Raw genomic sequence first — 24857 nt, 5'->3', positions numbered from 1 at the left:
GTCAGTCATTCATGGACCTTTGAACCTCCTAAGGTGATTTTAGAGCCACTCCCATCTTCTTATGTGGAAGAGAACCCCTTGCTGATGCCAATTGAAGCCCAAAACTCCAGTTACTCCTTTGATTATGGATGTCATTCTTCCCAAGAAAACTCATGGGTAAATCATATATGCCTTGCATAAACAAGATGCAGAGACGACTGACTATCTTTATTAGACTCTACTAGATGAGTACTATGCTGATGCAATTCATGTGCTACCCTATATGCTATGAAAGAATTCAAATGAATGGGTTACTAATACATGCCTAAGTGGAAAACCCTAAGGATGGCCTACAAGATCTTGAGAAATGTATTTAGCTAAGTAGAAGTGACTGTCATGATACTTTACTGAATGACTTAAGGGATGAACTAAGGCTGGTTACTCTATAACATTCTGATACCAATGTGACATGTGAGGGATTGATCGTAGTAAAACAACCTTAGGCTTAAGTAAACTTTACTTAAAAGCACTTAAGAGAAATAGAATGGTTTCAATGCAAATGCAATGCAACTATATGAAATGCGATGGTTACAATGACATCTATGAGAAGATCTATGCTTGTTCTAAATGAGTATCCTTCTCAGGAAGAGAGATATATGCTAAATGATGATGATGACTGATTGTTCCTTTCTCCAATGCTGAGGTCCACCATTTGGATACTAGTTTTCCTCCATGTAGGAGAGGCAGGAGATGAATTGAATGTTGAATGCTCATTGTATGCTGACTCTGTTGCTAATTCCCTTGCTCCTTAGGCTGGAAATGCTTAGAAGAAAGAGATAACTGAAATGAATGATGCGCTTTTCTATACATATGGAATGCTGCTGCTAGTCGTCCAGGCTTATGTTGTCCACGTGTATGTCTGGATCTTCACGACTTCATATATGCCCCATTGCTGCTTGGCTAGTTCCCCATGCCTCGACTTGATGTGATGCATGTCCTAAATGCTGTTGATCCCTTGTGTACTACTATAGGTGTTGCAACAACCTCATACAATGCTAACTAAATATAGTGTAACTATTGTGATCTAGGCTTGTTAAGATTGATTTAACTCATTTGTAAATGTTGGATTAATGCTTGAATTCTTAGAATACCGTCACCTATACACCAACTGGGTGTGCACGTGACATTGACCAAGCCTGGTCGGCCACAAAAAATAGGCCCTTGTGGCTATTAAGCTACTACAGCCAACCTTGGAAAGACTATAGCACCCCCACGTGGAAAAAAACTAGGAAAAAATGGACAATGAGCAAAAAATGGAGAAACTCCTACACAGGAGAGCACACCCATAACAATGGTCCTCACTACGTAACATGTACAGACAAGAGATGACTGCTAACACCCCCTCTCAGCTCCTTGATGTGGAACCAATACCAATGAGTTGGAGTGCTGATGGAGTGTTTGTTGAGGTAGAGGCTTCATGAGTGAAGAGGTCCATCGCATTGTCCTCCATCCAACAAAAGACTAGCAAGATGTCACCAGCCAAAATCTTCTCTTTGAAGGTACAGTTCTCGTAAGAAGATTTTGACTGAGGCGGGGCAATATTAGAGCCTTGCAATTGTTTATGTCTTCAAGTATCATGATTGTGAATTGATTATGACCTAGATTAAGGTAAGATGATGTGAGATGGTGAGCAAAGAGGGCTACTATTCCGAGGTAAACTGTAGAAGAAAAATGATGATGTGATGTAGCAGAGAGTGGGCTTCTATCGCGTACTGATGATAAAACGTTGATGTGTTGTACAGTGGCAGAGAGTGGGTTGTTGTCGGATGGCTAGAAATGTTGATGATGCAAACTCTAGTGAGAAGGGTGCTACGGTACCTGAATGGTGATGAAGTGTAGAGAGGGTTGTTGTCCCAAGTGGTGCAAGATCTTGTGACAAGGGTGCTTCAATACCTAAGGGGTGGTTGAGGAGTAGAGAGGGCTGCCATCCTGATGATATGAGATGGTGAGCATAGAGGGCTACTATCCCGAGGTAAACTATAGAAGAAAAATGATGATATAGTGTAATAGATAGTAGGTTGTTGTTCCAAGATGTGTACTAAAGATAAAACACTGATGTGTTGTACAGTAAGAGAGAGTGGGCTATTGTCGGATGGCTGGAAATGCTAAGAAGAAGAAGATGATTGGAATGAATGATTTATATATGGATTTATGCTACTGGTTGAACAAGATAACATTGTTAGCCTATTTGTCTGGGTCCTCCATGACCTCATAAATGCCCAAAAGCCTCTTTCTACGATGTCAAATGGTTCCAGAAGCCCCAACTTGTTGTGATGCATGCCCTAAATGCTTTTAATGCCTTATATACAGCTATAGAAGCCCTATACACTGTTGCAAATGCTGTAAATATTGTGATCTATGCTTGGGTACATGATTTAACTCCTATAAATGCTTGGTTAGGCTATGGTACATGATGGGGATGATTCTTATTCTTAAATGCCATGCTAAATGGTTATGAGTGTTACAAGACATTGAGCGAACATAACCAAGTAAGCCCCAAACTTGAGCAACTCCAAAAACCATAGAGTGCCCTAGGTGATATGGTCTAGACCTCAATCTCAATGTCATGTTGGAGATATGGTGTTTTGGTTATGGTGGTTATGATGTCCCTAGTCAATGACCTCAACTCTACGGACAGGGTCAGCTAAGGGCCAATAGTGATCAATTAGTGTTAGTAGCTGAGTGTCACGAGATAAGTCATTTGAAAGTGTAAAAGGGTAGAAATAAGACTTTTGGGCTGAGAGGAAGCCATTTAGGGTCAAATCTGATAGCCATAAGTCTATTAGAGTCGGATAAAGTTATGGTGGTTCTGATAAAGTTAGTCCTCCTCGGATTACCGCGTTGAATGAGACTTTTGGACATGGAAATGGGATGGATGAAATAGGGGAGGAAGAACAAGTTGATGAGACTCAAATAACAATGGAGGCTTCCCTTTAAATCCTATCATATGTATCCACCTCTGTGAATGAGCCATGTGCTAGTGTGGAAGGGGACATCACCATGATTTGTGGTGAGGACATCATAAGGAGGACAAAGATTATGAGCTCTATATTCTACCCAACTATCCCTTTATGTCGCTTGATTCCGTATGCCAAAGTTTGTGGACTCCAAGATGATGTTTCTTCTCTTAAGGCATCCTTTCAACATGAGGGTTACATGGATGAGAAGGGGGGGTTTTATAGTGGGGAGGAGAGCATGGTAACTGAAGACATTGAGCAAAGTTGGGGTGAGCACTAGAGGACTGTCAATATAGAGTTTGAAAATGACATCATGCATAGCGACAAGCTAAAAATCTTTGCTGGACACAAGTTTTGTGTCTTGGAGGGAAATCACAGGACAATGGCATGGTCATCAATTTTACCAGAGAAGTTCTCTAACACAAAGAGTCAACATGTGAGAGTGTCTTGCACAATCATTGATCCTAGGAAGGTCAGTGGGATTGCGTTGTTGATGGGTCTTCAAAGAATGAATGTGTAAGTGTTTTTCTTAATATTTTTAGAGTGTGGTCTATTTTCGGGTTCCTTGTTGTCAAAATTTTACCTACTCATTTTGTTTTTATTATGCAGTCTCTTGGCACATGCCCTAGTGGTGCCCTCTCTTAGAGACGAGATTATCAACACTAGAAATATTTGCATGGCTAACTTTTAGGATTATTTAAGAGAGCTTCGAGATTTTGCTACAACACAACCCACTTGTAGTGATGCTTGTTTATGTTGCTATGGGCGTCACTCTGGGCATTGCTATGGTGTGTCCCTTATGCGACTCCACTAATGGTGCCTAGACATATGTAAGCGACAAAAGATCATCACTTAAGCAATGAAAACTGTGTTCCATAAGTGATGCATGTGGTTGGACGTCACTTAAAAGACACATATTTCCATAGTGTTGCTCCAACGATGATAGGCATCACATTAGAGACACTCAACAGATATTTTAAACGACTAAAAATTCACAGTTCTCTCTGTTGCTCTAGCATGTATGTGCTTTTGGGAATGATGATTCTCTCTATCTCTCTTTCTCTCTCATTACAATACTTTTCTCTCTCACACACACATACATACAATATCAAAGTACTCATTTTCTCTCTCTCTCTCTCTCTCTCTCTCTCTCTCTCCCCCCTCTCTCGACTCGAATTAGATTGAGCTCATACATTTAATTATAACTTCTCTCTCTCTCTCTCTCTCTCTCTCTCTCTCTCTCTCTCTCTCTCTCTCTCTCTCTCTCTCTCAGGTCGAGCACACAAGTGAGCAAAGATCAATTCAACATGGAAGATTATAACATCGGTAAGAAATTTACATTTGTCCACAAAGTTGAACAAAAATAAAAGCTTACGGATGGTGCACAAAAATAAAAGTTCTTAAAGCTTACGAATTGGATGACAAATAATGTGACAGATGGGATCCTACATATTCTACCTGACTGTGAAGCTTTCAAGAACATTGATAGAATATGGCCAAAATTTAGTCAAGAACTAGATGACTTAAAAATTGGTGTTGTTCTTGATGGAATTATTCCATTTTAGCATAGATCAAGTAAGTTGTCAACTTGGCCAGTGGTGTTTCTCAATTACAACCTACCACCATTCATGTCCATAAAGAAGGAGCATCTAATATTGAGTTTACTAACTCCACGTTGTCGTGACGTGTGCGGTCTAGCCGAGAACACACTGGGTGTCTGGCTGTGAGAGTTTGGTGTGGTCTAATTTTCTGATGCCCGTGTCTTGTACACACAATTACGTTGATTTGCATTCACTTGATTTGATTCTTCAGAGAAAATAAATCCTGCCAAACCTCCTCCCTCCTCTCTCAGAGACGCATGTACAAGGCAAAGCACACGCTTCTTCATACACCAAGCTTGCTGTTTAGCTTGCATCAAACACACACACACACGCTTCAAGCAGGTGAAGCTTCCAGGTTTCTTTTACACACACATATGCTTCACTAAATTGACGATTAATTGCAGGCTTTGGTTTTGCACACAGACACAAATTTGCTGCCCGTATGCTCACTTACACACACACAAGATGGAGAGCTTACTGTCTGTAGGCTGCCGGGTGTTCCCGAAAGATGCCCAACTTCCCTTTCCCTCCCTGCTCCCCCTTTCTCTATCATCTACAGCAGCTACCCTCTCTGTGCTAGCCTGTACATTTAGAGAACCTTCTTTGCAGTAAGCATCTATAAGCTTGATAGCGTGTAACTCTTTGGAAGCACTCCAAGAAAATACGCGATCAGAAAATGGCCTGCTTCATGCTGTGCAACTCTGTTTCTGTAATTTTCACTCAAAATCCTTCCAACAGTATCAAGAAGTAAAGCCTCAATCCCTCCATTGTTGGCCACCACATCTATGCTGAAGACGACAATAAGAGCCACCAAGGCCTCTTATTTTATATTCACGTGATCGCAAAAATTTTTTTGTTAATAACATGTGTTAACATGTTATTAACATGTTCACATGTTCTCAAAAAAGCCGGTGGCAAGCGACCTGGTAACCAGGAAAAATCCCGCCGGGCTTTTTCTATACCCAGTGGGCCCGCCGGGGTAAAGCAAAGCCCGACGGGTCCCTGCGGGGTCGTCAAATAGCCCGGCGGGGTACAATTTTCTATATATATGGGCTCGGGGGGCCCTTTGGGATTTCATTGCTGACAGCATACACAGATAATGAAAACTTGTGTGTGTGTATGTGGGTGTGTTCGTGCGGGCAGCCGCCCACTGTCGCAATGCGCGGTAGGATGTGGGTGGTCCGCCACACGAGGGATGTGTGTGTGGGTGAGTTCCTGCGGGCAGCCGCCCATTGTCGCAATGCGCGGTAGGATTTGGGTGGCCTGCCACACGACTGGTGTGTGTGTAAGGCCATTCTTCGGAATGGTGCTTACCCTGGGGCACTTAGTCGGTAACGCGGCTAGTCTGTGTCCTATGGTAAGTATGGCACGCCGTAGCGGTACTAGTCGGTAACGCGGCAAGCATAGTATCATTATGGCGATGTCACCTTCCCTTCCCTTCCCTTTGTCAAATGCGGACATATGGTCGGTAACGCGGCCAGTGTATGTTCGTATCCTATTGGTATTCCCATAGAATCGGGCGGCATTTTGTCGTTAACGCGGCAAGTTGGTGTCGTCCGCTAGTGCATAAAATGTTTTTTGCATATTGCGGCATTTGATCGTTAACGCGATCAAAAAAGTGTCGTAAATTTGCTTGCGTATTTCGGCATATGATCGTTAACGCGGTCGAATAAATGTCGTAAATTTGTTTGATTTGACTTGTATTGTTTTTATTGTGTTTGATCCATGCGATACTTGGTTGCTAACGCGGCATGAGTATTTCATGGATCAAAGTTTAAATCATATTGTCTAAACGTTTTATTTTATAATATCGTGATTCGTAACTCGAAAAATATGAATCTCTCTCTTCTTACCCCCCTCTCTCTCTCATGATACACTTCACAACTCTTTCTCTATCTCTCTCATGATTCACTTCACAACATGATAGATGTGTAGATAATGATTTTTTTTTATTTCTCTTAAAATATACATAATTCTTAATAATTTCTTTTTTCTCCCTCTATTTACTTAAAAATTAAAACAATACATTATTTTTCTCTTTAGGAACTTACAAAAACATTAAAAATGTCATCTAATGTTTCTTCTCTCTATCTGTCACAACTCTCTCTTCCTCTCCTCTCTCTCTCTCTCATGATACACTTCACAATTCTCTCTCTCTCTCTCGCAATGATACACTTCACAACTCTCTCTCACTCTCTCTCCCATGATACACTTCACATCTCTCTCTCTATCACGATAGGTATGTTGATGAGGAGTGCTTTAGGATTACAAAACATTATTTTTCTCTCTTTAGGAACTTACAAAACTATAAAAAATGTCATTTAATTTTTCCTCTCTCTATCTATCACACCTCTCTCTCTTCCTCCGCCTCTCTCTCTCTCTCTTAGTCGATAATGTATACACTTCGTAAGTAATAATGCGCTTGTTGCGGTTGTCTCACGTTCGATAATGTATTGCATGATGTTGAGTTCAATAATATTGTTTGATATATTCTGTTTTTGTTTGATCATTGATAAGTAATGATACACTTGTTGCTGTTCTCTCACGTTTGATGATGTATTGGATGATGTTGAGTTCATTAAAATTATTTGATATTCCGTTTTTTTATGAACATTGACGATATTGATATACTTGTTGCTGTTCTCTCACTTTTGCTTGATGTTTATTTCAGTAATGTTTGATATTCTGTTTTTTTGTGTTTAGTGATATTTGCTAGATTTACGAAGACGATCAACATGATTTCCCTCGAAGAGCGCAAAATCGTTCTGCGAGCAATTCGCATTGAAGCGGTCATCACAGTGTCACAATGTACTGATGATGTCGTCAAAAAGATCAATGAGTCTGAGATACTCATGCGAGATCTCATAGACCAAATATGGGATAATGCACAGCGTCGGCTTCGAAGCGGAGGCAACGCTGAGTTGCTTGATAGACAGAAGATAGCAGATTTCAACCATCAACACATTACACGAACCATTTTGGGGAGCATGCGAGTAGCATGCAGTGATCTTAGAGATGCTGCCCCGCCTGAAGCCAATATGCAACGTCTACAGTTATGGGACGTTGTATGGAGCAAGCAAAGAGCCAAGAGCAAGCGCATGAAGGCGTTGGATGCAGAGTCCCTCCCCAAAAGAGTGTGCATTGCCCAGGACGTCGCTGCAACGTCCAGTCAGGCAGATGCAAGTGGTACAGGTGTCATTCATCGTACCATCTGCAATTCTATGTGCACACATCTTATTGGCATCCCGCACGAGGCTCTGTTCGAAGGGCAAACAACAGGCTCCGGTGTATTTGGAACAGTAAAAGAGTATACAATTAAAGGCATATCATTTTTACCGGAGCACATCACTTTTTGCGGAAAGCACTACAAAGGAGAAGGCAGCGCGAAGTTCGAGAGCTTCCAGGCAGAGCAGGGTATGCAAGTGCTACATCCATCGATTGTCCGGTGCATTGCCTTTACAAAAGAGGCTCCTTGGATCACAATTTTCCCGTACTTTAATGGCAACGCTCTTGGTGATACTCTTCTGAAGGTTCCCTTCAGATTCAGTGAGTTCACCAGAGCAATTTTTCGTTTGGATGGAGGATGGAGACAACCCCCGCCTGATAATATCCCTTTAAGTCATCTAGAACTTTCAAAAATAAAACAAATAGTAATAAGCATGCCACATATTATGCATGCCCTGGTGGAAGGCCTAGCGGCAGCACATATGGCAGGTATTGTACATACCGACCTACATCCATTTAATGTAGTGTTGGATTATACAAAAGAGCTAAAGCCACGCATAGGTATTATCGATTGGGGGTTGCTGCTGAGAGCGCCCAAAAAACGGGTGTCTCTCAATTTTGTATTTGAAGCAGACAAGAACGCTGAGAAGGTGGCACAGGCAGTCTCCTGCGCAGACAGAGAGCGAAATAAACGGCCGTGGATAGCTCCAGAGCTTTATGATCCATTTTTGGCAGATGCATACACTCCTGCATCTGATGTTTTTGCCTTGGGATATTTATTACAAACTTTATATGACTTTTGGCAAAAAGTGCAAGAGTTGTGGATGGATAATTGTTCCCATGACAAAGTTACCATGGATAGAGTCAAAAATTGGATGTTTCTGCCTAATCGCGATGAGCGAAAATCAATTTTGCAAGTAGTTGAATTTTTTAGATCACTAAATACTGACCCTACGAGGGCACAAGGTCCTCTTGTAGAGCTATCGGTGGCATTCACCCCAACTTTGTAATGATACAGTATCAAGAGATTAAGTTTCAGGAATGGCATTTTGTTTCTCTCTTCAAAATTTGATGTGTCCAATGTTTCAAAATTTTGTTTCTCTCTTCATTGAGTCTTTGCAATATCTCTCTTCTCTTGTGGTATTTAAGTTTATGTTTTCTCTTCAAAATTTGATGTGCGAGCATTGTTTGAAGTGTTTTTGGAGTCAAGTGGATATTTCTCATCGAGTCTTTGCAATACATATCTCCTCTCGTGGTGTTTGACTTCAAGATTTTGAATGGTCAATTTATCTTACGTTGATCTTTACAGTTCATTAAAATCCTAAAGTCATTTACGTTTATGCAGATATGGAGCAGGCGCAAGCGAACGAGCATCAAGAGTTAGCCAAGAAGGCATACGAGTGAATGAAGGCCCTTGCACATGGCCTCACAGCCCGCGAAGCTACAAGAACAGCATGCAGGCTATCGAAATGGACAAATCCAACTTATGCCCAATGGAAAGACATAAACAAACGCGTAACCACAGAGATGATAAAGGAAATATGGCCATGTCCAGATGGCGAGATTAAGAAGGGAAGATGGAAGATTTCTCGTTGCACTCACAATGATATCAAAACTAATGCCGAGCGCATTTTCTTGGAGGTGTACGGTCGTCCTCTCCATAACGCCGATGCTCCACTCTATTTTGCTAAAATGCTATATGCTCAATTTATCCTAGAAACTCCAGTAGACTTCGCCTCAGAGAGGCCACTGTCAACACCCACGACATACGTGAAGAGACAGTGACATTCACAAGAGAAGAACTTGCTCTCATGGTGGAGGGCGCTGGACTGGAGTTAAACCAGGTCAAAGAAAGCTTAGGGGCACAGCTAGCAGAGAAGGAGAAAGAAGCTGACCGATTAACTCAAGCGTCAACTCCTCCCCCGGCCAATAGAGGGATTCAAGAGCAGCTAACAAAGATCAGCCAAGATGTGCAGAGCATCTCTTCACGTATTGCTCCTGTGCGCCAAGGAAACCACATCTCTCATTTTTTGATACATCCTGATCTTGTGGGAGTTTCTGCTGAGGCTACAAGTTCCTCCACCCCCCAATGTCCTGTATGTTACAAAGTATTCGATGGGTGGAGCGGCCAGTATATACTACCATGTGGACACTACTACCACTTAATATGTTTAGTGAGACAAATGCAAAATACTTCCACATGTGCATTGTGCAATATCCCAATAAATCAAGGTATTTATACAGTGTTCGGCATGGCTAGCGAATATAAACCACCAGGACCTTTAGATGCAACTCCTAGTGCAATTCGTAATTTATTTCAAGATGAGAGCTAAGAAAAACAAATCCTACTTTTGTATTGATAATTTCTCCAAATATGATCATTTGTACAAGTACTTTTTATTAAATTAATGAAGTGACTTCTTCCTCTATGTCAGTATCTTGCTCCAAAATTCTTTCACCGTTTACTCTCTCGTCTGCTAAATTAAGCTCATCTAAGTCAATGTCGTACGTCCAACATCAAAGTTCTCGTCTACTACATCATCACAATTGTACATCCATCTGGGCATATCTTCTTCATACTCTTCGCTTTCAATGTCTCGCAAGATCTTTTCATTGCAGTACATGTAAACAAGTTTATCTGCTCGATCTGCAAGAAGTCGATTGCGAATAGTACTATGAATATATTTATACATGCTCTAGTTTCTTTCTGAGCCTGAGTTTGAAGAGCACTGACTTAGAACCTTCATCGCAAGGTTGCGCAATAAAGCATAATGCTCACCACCATTCATCATCCACCACTTCCATGCAGGTTGCTCTTTAGCCATTTGTTGAACAAGGGAGTTGGAAAATAAACCCTCTTTCAACCGAAATGAGGTCATCTCCTTTATGCACTGTACATGATCATCATCATTATTATAGAAAGTGTTTACCACTTTATAAAAATCTTGCACCACCTCAACGTTGGACATCAAATCCATATTCCAATATTCAGGATCTAACATGTAAGCAGCACTGTGCAGTGGTGAATGCGCTCCAATCGATCTAGCATGAAAGTACTTCAACAGAACTTTTCTTTGTCTACTGGAGAATGGTACACGCCATTTCTTTTCCACCACTGAATGCTCTAATTTCTCAGGACACTCCAAACTCCGCTGGGCAGTCCACCATTGCATCCATGCTTTTCCGAGATTAGGCGCTCTTTGATCTAGACTTCGTACAGCATACATAACAGGCATCATTACATGGTATGCATCCATCACACTATTCCACCAACTTCTTCTCGTAAGCGCTCCCTTCAAGACTTTGATTTTCTCTTTCACTTTTTCAAGTTGAGTGTTCTCCCAGTCATGAAATGCCATGCATGTAAATGTTTCACAAACTGCATCTTTATTTCTAAGAAGAGACTCAAAAGTGTAAAAGTGAGTGCAAAACCTAGTCTCCGCTGGAAGCTTTAACATAACTGACATGCGAGGTCGAAACATATCTAAAACTCTCTGTCTCTTGAGCATGAATTTCACAAGCTGGCGAGCAGTGTCGACGATTGAGGCAAACCATTTGGTATCATCAGATTTATACCAATCTTTTAATACAAGATTCAAACTATGAGTATTACAGCCTACCGGAAAAATATGTGGATATTGTCGCTGTAGGATTCTGGATGCATTTTTACAATTTTTTGCATTGTCCATGACGACTTGGACTACATTTTTGGCACCCACTTCCTCTATCACAGAGCTAATGACTTGAGCAATGTAAGCCCCAGTTTTGATTGAACCAGCTGAATCCACGGCACGGATGAAAGTCTCACCTCTAGGTGAAATAACCATTACATTAATTAATGGTTTTCTTTGCACATTAGACCATCCATCACTTACTATACTACATCCAAAAAGCTCTATATTGCTAAGAATTATTCTTTGTACACGTTCTTTTACCTGCGCATAACATTTCTCTAATAGATCATTTCGCATAGCATGGTACGTAGGCGGTGAAAACCCTGGTCCAAACTCACCAATTTTCTTCCATGCTCTCTTCCAATGCTCACTGTCCACCATTATCATAGCACTCCCAGAAAAGTAAATCGCTTCAGCAAGGACGAGTTGTGCATCATCGAGTCGACCTTGACGTAGGCTTTCTTGCAATGAAGTTTGACGCATGGGTATATTTCCTACGTCAAAGTTTCGCTTGCAAGAAGATGCACTGGGTAGATTACTTTCTGGTTGCACATTGCCGTTCGGGGTACAAGTAGGCGATGTAGCGGGAGTTTGATGATTAGAACAACAGTGTTCTTGCTGCCTTGATACATTAACGGTAGGAGTGTCATGTTTTCTTGAATCTTTCTTTTGAATTTCTTCTCTTATGCGTTTGGCCACTATAGGTGCAGAGGGGTGGGTACGACTTTTTCTTCAGTCCGCCTAAAAAGTGTTCTCTTAGTCGAGGCGCCCCACCTGATTTTACTGCATGGCATAGCTTACACTCCCAATCTATGAATCGATCACCAACGTTAATTGCATATTGCCACTCTATCCCAGGTGCCTTTTTTTTCCTGCTATTTGAAATTTGGACTCTATTGGAGGTATCACTGGATCCAACATTGTCCTCCATCTCAACAAATAACCTATTCAACCAAGCATATAACAATGAATACACAAATGAAAAAACAACATATCACTCACGTATAACAAAACATACATCTGCAGACAAAGTACTTCGAAACTATCTTGACAAATACAAAAGATCATCACATAACACAAAACTACTTCAAACTATCTTGCAAGGTCTTACTACAAAACTACTTCGAAACTATCATGCACATTGCACCCCCAATGAAGGATGCCTTTTGTACCCAATTAAGGATACTTTACACAATCAAAGATCTATGCTTGCCCAATACTCTAGTATAGGACAATAGACCTTCTCTAACATTCACAAAAAAAATCAAAGATCTATGCTAGCCCAATACTCTAGTATAGGACAATAGACCCTTGTCTACTCTAAACTATATCAAGTATCAAGAACCAATACAAGCCCCTAAGCAGGACTCTTGGCTCTATCAAACCATTCATAAAGCAGAATGAGGTAGATTACGTACGTGGCTCAAATGCAAAGCTGAATGACTCCAAATTTGTCCCTAAATCTCTGCAAGTATTAGCTACGAACCACACCCTGTCCCCAGTTCAAAGAACTAAGGACGAGTGGCTCAATAGCCTTAGGAGTGCCTACAAGGAAAGACGACAGCTCCTAAAATAAGGACGTTCTTCCCAAGAGGACACTTCTAGCAACTCAAGAGCTCTACAAGTACTTTGAGGAGAGATATCACGCCCCCAAAACAAGGACTATCTTCCCAAAAGTTGTACGATGGGTGTTGGGCAGTGTTTATATACAGAATAATACCCCGCCGGTCCTCCCTCTTTTTCCCGCTGGGCCCGCCGGGCTTTTATCTTTCCCGGCGGGCCCACCGGGAAAATAATATATCCCGGCGGGCCCGCCGGGAAAGGTAAAAGCCCGGAGGTGTTACTGGACTAGTGGGTTCCGGCAGGTCATTTCTCAGGTCATGTGAATATACATTGTGATCACAAGTTTTAATATGTTAACACTAGGTTTTGTTAACGTGATCGCGAAATTGTGAAGACGTTAATGAAATCCCTGACCAAGGCAGAGAGAACTTGAAACTGATTCAGTTGCAAGGTCTGCCACCATAACGCTATGCTACCAACGGATGTAGCTAGTTGTAGGTTCCTCCGCACTTTCCCAAGTGTTGTGTCAACTGGAGACAAGAAACGGCTTGCCTCGATATCATTTAAGCGCAAATCTCCAATAGAATATAGCCTCTGGGGAACCTGTGCAGCGGTGCCAAAGCCGCGGAGCCCACATGACTCTCAACACTTCAAAACCAGTTGCCAGCCCCATGGTCAGCGCCCTCACACTTCACACCAGAACCCCTCTGACCTCTGCAGCCCGTTAGCCCTTCCAAGCTTCTGCACCTACGCACTCACCTCTTTGGCGCCTTCTGTGCAGCCAGCAGTAGCTTCTCACACATCGGCTTCCGTCTCTTCACACGGGAGGCCCCCCCACGACTACACGATGGCCACTAGCCTGCAGCCCTCTGCGCTGTCAACCACAGCCACTCTTCTCTGTCCTGTACCTGTGGCTACACACGCCAGCCAATGCTTTGCTTCCCTTGGCACTATCCTCTGGCCACCCCAGAGAGCTTCCCCGAACAAAGCGACCTTCCTTCTTCGCCAACTTTCGAGAATGTGTGCTAGCCGCCTCCAGAACCTCCACATCCTCTTTCAAGCTAGAATCGTTCTTTTTTTTTATGGCGGTTATCCCCCTGGCGATTCTACCCCCAGCTCAGCACATGAATTTCTTTTTTTTTTAATGTTATTTTTCTTCTCTAAATATATTACGGCTCATGCATAGGGTGGTTCCCACATTGCTTGTGTCCGGCACACCAAGTTTGAGCATAGGTATTATCCTGCGAGACCCAATGCAAATCCGAAGAGTACCCGTTTCTGAGACATTTTCTAGGGCAATATCTTCTAGCTTTGTATATATACATTTGCTTTGTGCATGTTTTGGATCACCTCCAACGCAAAACTCGTCCACCTTATTATTTGGATCAATCCATGAGCTACACCCTGGAGGAAGCTTCCATACTTTGTTCCATATTCTCCTAGGTTCAATGTCTTTGGCCTTATCTCCCATGCCTGCTGTTGCTTAAATATTTGGCATGAAAACAAAAGCTGGTCCATTACTTTTATCCAGCTTGCTTGCCCGTTCAAAGGCCCATCTCCACACATTTTCAACTGCCCATTTCCTATGACCCAAGAGGAGTATACCAATTTTTGGAACAATTTGATGATAGCATATCCAATCGAGTCTCACTGCCTTTTCTATATGCTCTGTATACCCCAAAACAAGTCAACCATGCTAGTGTATCACTTTATACTTGAAATCACACTATATTTGAACTCATATTTACAGAGTACTAGCATATCAAGCCCATGTACACTTTATACATCACTGTTTGCATGTCCTTGTCTCTGAATTCATGTGAATTGATCACAGAGAAAACTTTCCCTACATGGACATGCCACAGCACGACATCCGCCCCCTCTAAACCTGCACATCCTCTGGTATGTGCCAAATCATCATCAAGATCCACATATATCTGAATGTCATCTTCATACATTAATCAGCAAAAAGAACCTGTCATCTGGCCAACCCCCATGTTTGGAACACTTTAAGTGTTTCAAACCAAGCTTTGGTATTCATAAATATCAAACAAGTAAAAAAAACAAAGCCTTCATGATTATCCACCATTGTTCTGCATTCAATCCCCAAATACATTTGTTATGGTTGCCAACAATCCATATACCACGATCAAATACCCATTTGCATTCCACATGAGCCTGCTCCATTGACTTATAACATATCCTTGGTTCAAATACACATAATGGCATCATAGCAAGCCATTCATCACATTGTGCTCTTTTGCATATTACCTCCTCATCTATCTTCACCACCAATATGCTATCAAAGCCTTTACATGCTTCGCCTGCATCTATGCAAACTGGTGCAAGAAAATCAAGGTGTGATGCTACATCAAAATGTCCCGGTTCATCAATAGCATAAACATCAAAAGCATCATCTTTGTCATGTAAACAAAATATATCTCTAGCATCATCAAGAGTGCAAGAAGCCTCATTCATAGATTGTTGGTTACCGATGTTTGCAAATAGAAACTCATCATCATCAAACAGCTGAGCCATCCCAAGATCCTCACTGTCTTGAGCAATAGACTCATCCACATAAACATTAACTTCACTAAACTGATCCTCTAACAAAACCTGCTTGTCTTGAAAGAGAAACTCCAAACAAAAACCACCATCTGCAAAGCAAACATCCTTTGAAACAACATTCGTATGACTTCCGGTCACATATACACTATCCTCCATAACATCATTAGCAACATGTATATTATCAACACCTTGAACACTATCAAACAAACATGGCAAAGAATTCATAGAAGCATCATATCCATCATCCATGGCATCTCCTTCGTCATTTTCCCTCTTACGCTTTTCCTCTACCTGTGCCTCATTATTCTGGCATTTTGCAATGTAGGCATGAACAGATTGAGAACCCACAGGTTTTTCCCAGCTAGTCTCAAGACGTATACAGTCTCCTGCCTCGGAATCCTCCATGAAATAATCATCCTTCAAAGCAAGCTTGAACTCCTCCCAATTTCTGCCACCATGTGCTGCTTGTAATCTTCTTATGCGCTCTCTTATTTCGGGAACACATACCAGCTCAAAACTTCAAACCATATCCTCCTCAGTCACCCTGTTTAGCTCCATTTCCTTTGTGTAATTGCGCAGGTACTTTGTGATGTCTTTACCATCAAATTGATCCACCTTTTTCACGATTGACTTCAGTGCTTTAGTCGTGGAAATTTGCTCCCTCTCAGCCGCTTGCTGCTGTTTCATATACATAGTAAACATCTGAAACATTTGCATAACCCTGGGGTCAAAATGAACCCCCTGACTCTCAGGATTCTCAGCCATAGCTTCCCTGTGTATTTCACCACACTCTCACCCCAGCAGTCTCACGTCGGGTTCACCAATGATGTCGTGACGTGTGCGGTCTAGCCGAGAACACACTGGGTGTCTGGCTGTGAGAGTTTGGTGTGGTCTAATTTTCTGATACCCGTGTCTTGTACACACAATTACGTTGATTTGCATTTACTTGATTTGATTCTTCAGAGAAAATAAATCCTGCCAAACCTCCTCCCTCCTCTCTCAGAGACGCATGTACAAGGCAAAGCACACGCTTCTTCATACACCAAGCTTGCTGTTTAGCTTGCATCAAACACACACACACGCTTCAAGCAGGTGAAGCTTCCAGGTTTCTTTTACACACACATATGCTTCACTAAATTGACGATTAATTGCAGGCTTTGGTTTTGCACACAGACACAAATTTGCTGCCCGTATGCTCACTTACACACACACAAGATGGAGAGCTTACTGTCTGTAGGCTGCCGGGTATTCTCAAAAGATGCCCAACTTCCCTTTCCCTCCCTGCTCCCCCTTTCTCTATCATCTGCAGCGGCTACCCTCTGTGTGCCAGCCTGTACATTCAGAGAACCTTCTTTGCAGTAAGCATCTAAGCTTGATAGCGTGTAAGTCTTTGGAAGCACTCTAAGAAAATACGCGATCAGAAAATGGCCTGCTTCATGCTGTGCAACTCTTTTTCTATAATTTTCACTCAAAATCCTTCCAACAGTATCAAGAAGTAAAGCCTCAATCCCTCCATTGTTGGCCACCAGATATATGCTGAAGACGACAATAAGAGCCACCAAGGCAAAGAGCTCTTGAAACTGATTCAGTTGCAAGGTCTGCCATAACGCTATGCTACCAACGGATGCAGCTAGTTGTAGGTTCCTCCGCACTTTCCCAAGTGTTGTGTCAACTGGAGACAAGAAACGGCTTGCCTTGATATCATTTAAGCGCAAATTTGCAATAGAATATAGTCTCTGGGGAACCTGTGTAGCGGTGCCAAAGCCGCGGAGCCCACATGACTCTCAACACTTCAAAACCAGTTGCTAGCCCCATGGTCGGTGCCCTCACTTCACACCAGAACCCCTCTGACCTCTGTAGCCCATTTGCCCTTCCAAGCTTCTGCACCTACGCACTCACCTCTTTGGCGCCTTCTGTGCAGCCAGCAGCAGTAGCTCCTCACACATTGGCTTCCGTCTCTTCACAGGGGAGGCCCCCCCACGACTACAGGATGGCCACTAGCCTGCAGCTCTCTGCGCTGTCAACCACAGCCACTCTTCTCTGTCCTGTACCTGTGGCTACACACGCCAGCCCATGCTTTGCTTTCCTTGGCACTATCCTCCAGCCACCCCAGAGAGCTTCCCCGAACAAAGCGACCTTCCTTCTTCGCCAACTTTCGAGAATGTGTGCTGGCCGCCTCCAGAACCTCCACGTCCTCTTTCAAGCTGGAATCGTTCTTTTTTTTATGGCGGTTATCCCCCTGGCGATTCTACCCCCAGCTTTCATTCACAGCACGTGAATTTCTTTTTTCTTAATGTTATTTTTCTTCTCTAAATATATTACGGCTCATGCATGGGGTGGTTCCCACATTGCTTGTGTCCGGCACACCAAGTTTGAGCATAGGTATTATCGTGCGAGACCCAATGCAAATCGGAAGAGTACCCGTTTCTGAGACATTTTCCAGGGCAATATCTTCGAGCTTTACATATATACATTTGCTTTGTGCATGTTTTGGATCACCTCCAATGCAAAACTCGTCCACCTTATTATTTGGATCAATCCATGAGCTACACCCTGGAAGCTTCCATACTTTGTTCCATATTCTCCTGGGTTCAATGTCTTTGGCCTTATCTCCCATGCCTGCTGTTGCTTAAATATTTGCCATGAAAACAAAAGCTGGTCCATTACTTTTATCCAGCTTGCTTGCCCGTTCAAAGGCCCATCTCCACACATTTTCAACTGCCCATTTCCTATGACCCAAGAGGAGTATACCAATTCTTGGAACAATTTGATGATAGCATATCCAATCGAGTCTCACTGCCTTTTCTATATGCTCTGTATACCCCAAAACAAGTCAACCATGCTAGTGTATCACTTTATACTTGAAATCACACTATATTTGAACTCATATTTACAGAGTACTAGCATATCAAGCCCATGTACACTTTATACATCACTGTTTGCATGTCCTTGTCTCTGAATTCATGTGAATTGATCACAGAGAAGATTTTCCCTACATGGACGTGCCACAGCACGACATCCGCCCCCTCTAAACTTGCACATCCTCTGGTATGTGCCAAATCATCATCAAGATCCACATATATCTGAATGTCATCTTCATACATTAATAAGCAAAAAGAACCTGTCATCTGGCCAACCCCCATGTTTGGAACACTTTAAGTGTTTCAAACCAAGCTTTGGTATTCATAAATATCAAACAAGTAAAAAAAACAAAGCCTTCATGATTATCCACCATTGTTCTGCATTCAATCCCCAAATACATTTGTTATGGCTGCCAACAATCCATATACCACGATCAAATACCCATTTGCATTCCACATGAGCCTGCTCCATTGACTTATAACATATCCTTGGTTCAAATACACATAATGGCATCATAGCAAGCCATTCATCACATTGTGCTCTTTTGCATATTACCTCCTCATCTATCTTCACCACCAATATGCTGTCAAAGCCTTTACATGCTTCGCCTGCATCTATGCAAACTGGTGCAAGAAAATCAAGGTGTGATGCTACATCAAAATGTCCCGGTTCATCAATAGCATAAACATCAAAAGCATCATCTTTGTCATGTAAACAAAATATATCTCTAGCATCATCAAGAGTGCAAGAAGCCTCATTCATAGATTGTTGGTTACCGATGTTTGCAATTAGAAACTTATCATCATCAAACAGCTGAGCCATCCCAAGATCCTCACTGTCTTGAGCAATAGACTCATCCACATAAACATTAACTTCACTAAACTGATCCTCTAACAAAACCTGCTTGTCTTGAAAGAGAAACTCCAAACAAAAACCACCATCTGCAAAGCAAACATCCTTTGAAACAACATTCGTATGACTTCCGGTCACATATGCACTATCCTCCATAACATCATTAGCAACATGTATATTATCAACACCTTGAACACTATCAAACAAACAAATCAAAGCATTCATAGAAGCATCATATCCATCATCCATGGCATCTCCTTCGTCATTTTCCCTCTTACGCTTTTCCTCTACCTGTGCCTCATTATTCTGGCATTTTGCAATGTAGGCATGAACAGATTGAGAACCCACAGGTTTTTCCCAGCCAGTCTCAAGACGTATACAGTCTCCTGCCTCGGAATCCTCCATGAAATAATCATCCTTCAAAGCAAGCTTGAACTCCTCCCAATTTCTGCCACCATGTGCTGCCTGTAATCTTCTTATGCGCTCTCTTATTTCGGGAACACATACCAGCTCAAAACTTCGAACCATATCCTCCTCAGTCACCCTGTTTAGCTCCATTTCCTTTGTGTAATTGCGCAGGTACTTTGTGATGTCTTTACCATCAAATTGATCCACCTTTTTCACGATTGACTTCAGTGCTTTAGTCGTGAAATTTTGCTCCCTCTCAGCCGCTTGCTGCTGTTTCATATACATAGTAAACATCTGAAACATTTGCATAACCCTGGGGTCAAAATGAACCCCCTAACTCTCAAGATTCTCAGCCATAGCTTCCCTGTGTATTTCACCACACTCTCACCCCAGCAGTCTCACGTCGGGTTCACCAATGATGTCGTGACGTGTGCGGTCTAGCTGGGAACACACTGGTGGGTGTCTGGCTGTGAGAGTTTGGTGTCGTCTAATTTTCTGATGCCCGTGTCTTGTACACACAATTACGTTGATTTGCATTCACTTGATTTGATTCTTCAGAGAAAATAAATCCTGCCAAACCTCCTCCCTCCTCTCTCAGAGACGCATGTACAAGGCAAAGCACACGCTTCTTCATACACCAAGCTTGCTGTTTAGCTTGCATCAAACACACACACACGCTTCAAGCAGGTGAAGCTTCCAGGTTTCTTTTACACACATATATGCTTCACTAAATTGACGATTAATTGTAGGCTTTGGTTTTGCACACAGACACAAATTTGCTGCCCGTATGCTCACTTACACACACACAAGATGGAGAGCTTACTGTCTGTAGGCTGCCGGGTATTCTCGAAAGATGCCCAACTTCCCTTTCCCTCCCTGCTCCCCCTTTCTCTGTCATCTGCAGCGGCTACCCTCTCTGTGCCAGCCTGTACATTCAGAGAACCTTCTTTGCAGTAAGCATCTAAGCTTGATAGCGTGTAACTCTTTGGAAGCACTCCAAGAAAATACGCGATCAGAAAATGGCCTGCTTCATGCTGTGCAACTCTGTTTCTGTAATTTTCACTCAAAATCCTTCCAACAGTATCAAGAAGTAAAGCCTCAATCCCTCCATTGTTGGCCACCAGATATATGCTGAAGACGACAATAAGAGCCACCAAGGCAGAGAGAACTTGAAACTGATTCAGTTGCAAGGTCTGCCATAACGCTATGCTACCAACGGATGCAGCTAGTTGTAGGTTCCTCCGCACTTTCCCAAGTGTTTTGTCAACTAGAGACAAGAAACGGCTTGCCTTGATATCATTTAAGCGCAAATCTGCAATAGAATATAGTCTCTGGGGAACCTGTGTAGCGGTGCCAAAGCCGCGGAGCCCACATGACTCTCAACACTTCAAAACCAGTTGCTAGCCCCATGGTCGGTGCCCTCACTTCACACCAGAACCCCTCTGACCTCTGCAGCCCATTTGCCCTTCCAAGCTTCTGCACCTACGCACTCACCTCTTTGGCGCCTTCTGTGCAGCCAGCAGCAGTAGCTTCTCACACATTGGCTTCCGTCTCTTCACACGGGAGGCCCCCCCACGACTACACGATGGCCACTAGCCTGCAGCTCTCTGCGCTGTCAACCGCAGCCACTCTTCTCTGTCCTATACCTGTGGCTACACACGCCAGCCCATGCTTTGCTTTCCTTGGCACTATCCTCCGGCCACCCCAGAGAGCTTCCCCGAACAAAGCGACCTTCCTTCTTCGCCAACTTTCGAGAATGTGTGCTGGCCGCCTCCAGAACCTCCACGTCCTCTTTCAAGCTGGAATCGTTCTTTTTTTTTATGGCGGTTATCCCCCTAGCGATTCTACCCCAGCTTTCATTCACAGCACGTGAATTTCTTTTTTTTTTAAATGTTATTTTTCTTCTCTAAATATATTACGGCTCATGCATGGGGTGGTTCCCACATTGCTTGTGTCCGGCACACCAAGTTTGAGCATAGGTATTATCATGGAGACCCAATGCAAATCCGAAGAGTACCCGTTTCTGAGACATTTTCCAGGGCAATATCTTCTAGCTTTGCATATATACATTTGCTTTGTGCATGTTTTGGATCACCTCCAACGCAAAACTCGTCCACCTTATTATCCATGAGCTACACCCTGGAAGCTTCCATACTTTGTTCCATATTCTCCTGGGTTCAATGTCTTTGGCCTTATCTCCCATGCTTGCTGTTGCTTAAATATTTGCCATGAGAACAAAAGCTGGTCCATTACTTTTATCCAGCTTGCTTGCCCGTTCAAAGGCCCATCTCCACACATTTTCAACTGCCCATTTCCTATGACCCAAGAGGAGTATACCAATTTTTGGAACAATTTGATGATAGCATATCCAATCGAGTCTCACTGCCTTTTCTATATGCTCTGTATACCCCAAAACAAGTCAACCATGCTAGTGTATCACTTTATACTTGAAATCACACTATATTTGAACTCATATTTACAGAGTACTAGCATATCAAGCCCATGTACAGTTTATACATCACTGTTTGCATGTCCTTGTCTCTGAATTCATGTGAATTGATCACAGAGAAGATTTTCCCTACATGGACGTGCCATAGCACGACAACGTACATGCATAAGGAACATGGTCTAAAATTGCATCCACCCGATATGTTTATACTTCTTGAAAACTCTAATTCGATACATCACTTCAATGCAATAAAACAACAAGTCAAAGACATCAGTGTGTACCTAGAACCACTCATCAAAGATTTATAACGAATTTGGAAAGGGATAAAAGTGCTTGTCCAAGCCTATAGGCGAACGAGGCTTTGAGGTTCACGGCATTCTAACATGGACTATTCATGACTATCCTACCTACGGTTATTCTTCAGGTACATGATTACAGTTACTTTATTTGGATTTGAGGTGACGTGAAATAAAAATTGCACTAAGACTTTGATTTTTCGTAGGTCTATCAACAAAGGGTTATAAGGCATGTTTACCGCGTGGAGATTGGCTACAATCAAAATATAGCAAAAATCTCAACAAGAATGTATATCTCGGACATAGAAGATTTCTTCTAGAAGGACACATATTGCGATTGAAAGAACTGGCAAGACATCAATAGAAGGATTAAGAGTGGAGCGTACCCTATACAATTGACTCCTATGGACTAGTATAGAAAATGGACAACTGTACCTATTATAGATCCAGATGCAGAGCTCACAAGAGATGAGGAAGATGAGATTTCAATATGGTATATTTTGGAATATTGGAAAAATTTAAAAATCACACATATTCTTGACCCCCTATTGGCGAGCTGGCGGATGGAAGTAATGTGAAGAGACCGCCATCTTGTGTAGCGAGGCCTGGCTGGTAATAAAGAAGGGCTGGACAGAGAAAGAGAGGCTTGCTGAAGGTCATCAGTAAGGCAGGTAAGAGAAGGCTAAAGAAAAGGCTAACGAATGCGGGCGATTGGAGACGCCGACATACAGGTCCAGCCAGTGATGATTGGAGCAGTGAGCAGAGCCAAGACAAAGTGAAGGTGTGGCCGCATTGTAAAGAGCTGGGCCGTGGACAAAAGGTGCAAAGCTGCCTTGTTGTTTTGGGGGCCGCCAGTGATTAGCAACCAAGACAGTGGCCAGTTTTTTGTGGAGAAACAAGGCTAGTGATTGGAGCAACAAAGAGAAAGCTACACAGGCTAAGGTGATTACCGGGTATACATTTATATATTGCTGGAGTGCTCTTTACCATCATGTATCTAATCTTAGAATTAGGTCCAGATGTCGATGAGATATATTTTGAGGATCCTACACTCTTCGAAATTGTGTTCTCCAATAGTTGCTCTAGTTATTGGTCTGTAGTAATTTATATAGATGAGGGGGAATGGTCAGATTGTGAATGGTTTTTGGATGAGGACGGTTCTGAGGACATTTTAGATGTCCAGCTCTGTAAAGATGAAGATTTTTACTAAAATATAGGTTTTGGATTGTGTTGTCTGTCTGGTGTGGGAGGGTGGTGTAGAGTGAGAGAGTGATTTTCTTTCCAGCTAGAGAAGCTGGTGGTGCCCCTTGTGCTTGTGAGTATTCTGAAGGTGGTGAGTCGTCGAGCTATAGTGGCCTTCTTGTGTTCCTGAGCTGCCTCACATCTTTCTGGTGCCCTCACTGAGGATTGCTCTAGTGTCTCTTACGAGGGTGTATGCCCCAGAGTAGGAGATTGAAGGAAGGTGTTTTCTGCTTTTTAATCCACTGAGGAGCTTTGAAGAGCTCGTCGCCATCAATTGGCGGTTGCTGAATTAAGGTGGATGTGCAAAGTGGTGGTGGTGGATTCGACATCGATTTGACGATCGGCTGTGGCTTAAAGAGGAAGCAGTGCTGCAGGTGGCCAGGTATCTCAAGTGGTCTATTTAAGGTTGTGTATGGTATAAGATGGCCATGAATGTTTATTGGGCGAACCTTGGCATCCAAGCCAAGTGGTTAAACTAGCTGTTCCATTTAATGGATATGGCGATGTGGCCGAGTTTATAGCATATGCAGAAGACAGATGCCGAGTTCTTGGCGTATGGGGTGATGAGGTCAAGGCCAGCTTCTTGTCCCAAGCATTCGAAGGTGAGGTCAAAGAGTGGTTTATTGAATTACCATGGAGAGTGCAATCCAGTTGGAAGGCCATCCGATACCAGTTGTTGGCACATTTCGACCAAGGATTGTGTTTAAATGCCCTGCATGCTTTGAAGGAGCAATGGCAGCTGATAGGAGACTATGAAGCCGCTTTCAATGTGGTCTGGGGAGCTTATGTAAAGGTCTCATTCTTTGATGAGATAACATTGGTAGAGTTGAAGGACATGAACCTAAGGGCCTATAGGGCAGCCAGAGATGAGCTTGCAGCTATGAAGAGTTTCCAGTTGGAGGCATTAGTGATGATGAAATCCACTCAAGTGGTACAAAAGAGTAAAGAAGCCTTGGAGACAAGAGCAGAGTCAAGCGATGACAAAGACTAGTGGGCTTTGAGATGCCTTGTGGATTTGAGCTACTTGGAATTGCCTCCAACAATATGGCTAGAGACCGATACATCGGATGAAAGAGATGAGGATGAAGATACTGCGAGTGCTGATGACAGTGAAGAGAGTG

This window comes from Cibotium barometz, chromosome 64 (assembly GCF_041138505.1).
Source record: "Cibotium barometz isolate CiBa-2024 chromosome 64, ASM4113850v1, whole genome shotgun sequence".
In the NCBI taxonomy this organism is placed as follows: Eukaryota; Viridiplantae; Streptophyta; class Polypodiopsida; order Cyatheales; family Cibotiaceae; genus Cibotium; species Cibotium barometz.
The sequence above is the reverse complement of the archived record's forward strand: the minus strand, read 5'-3'. Positions refer to the sequence as shown.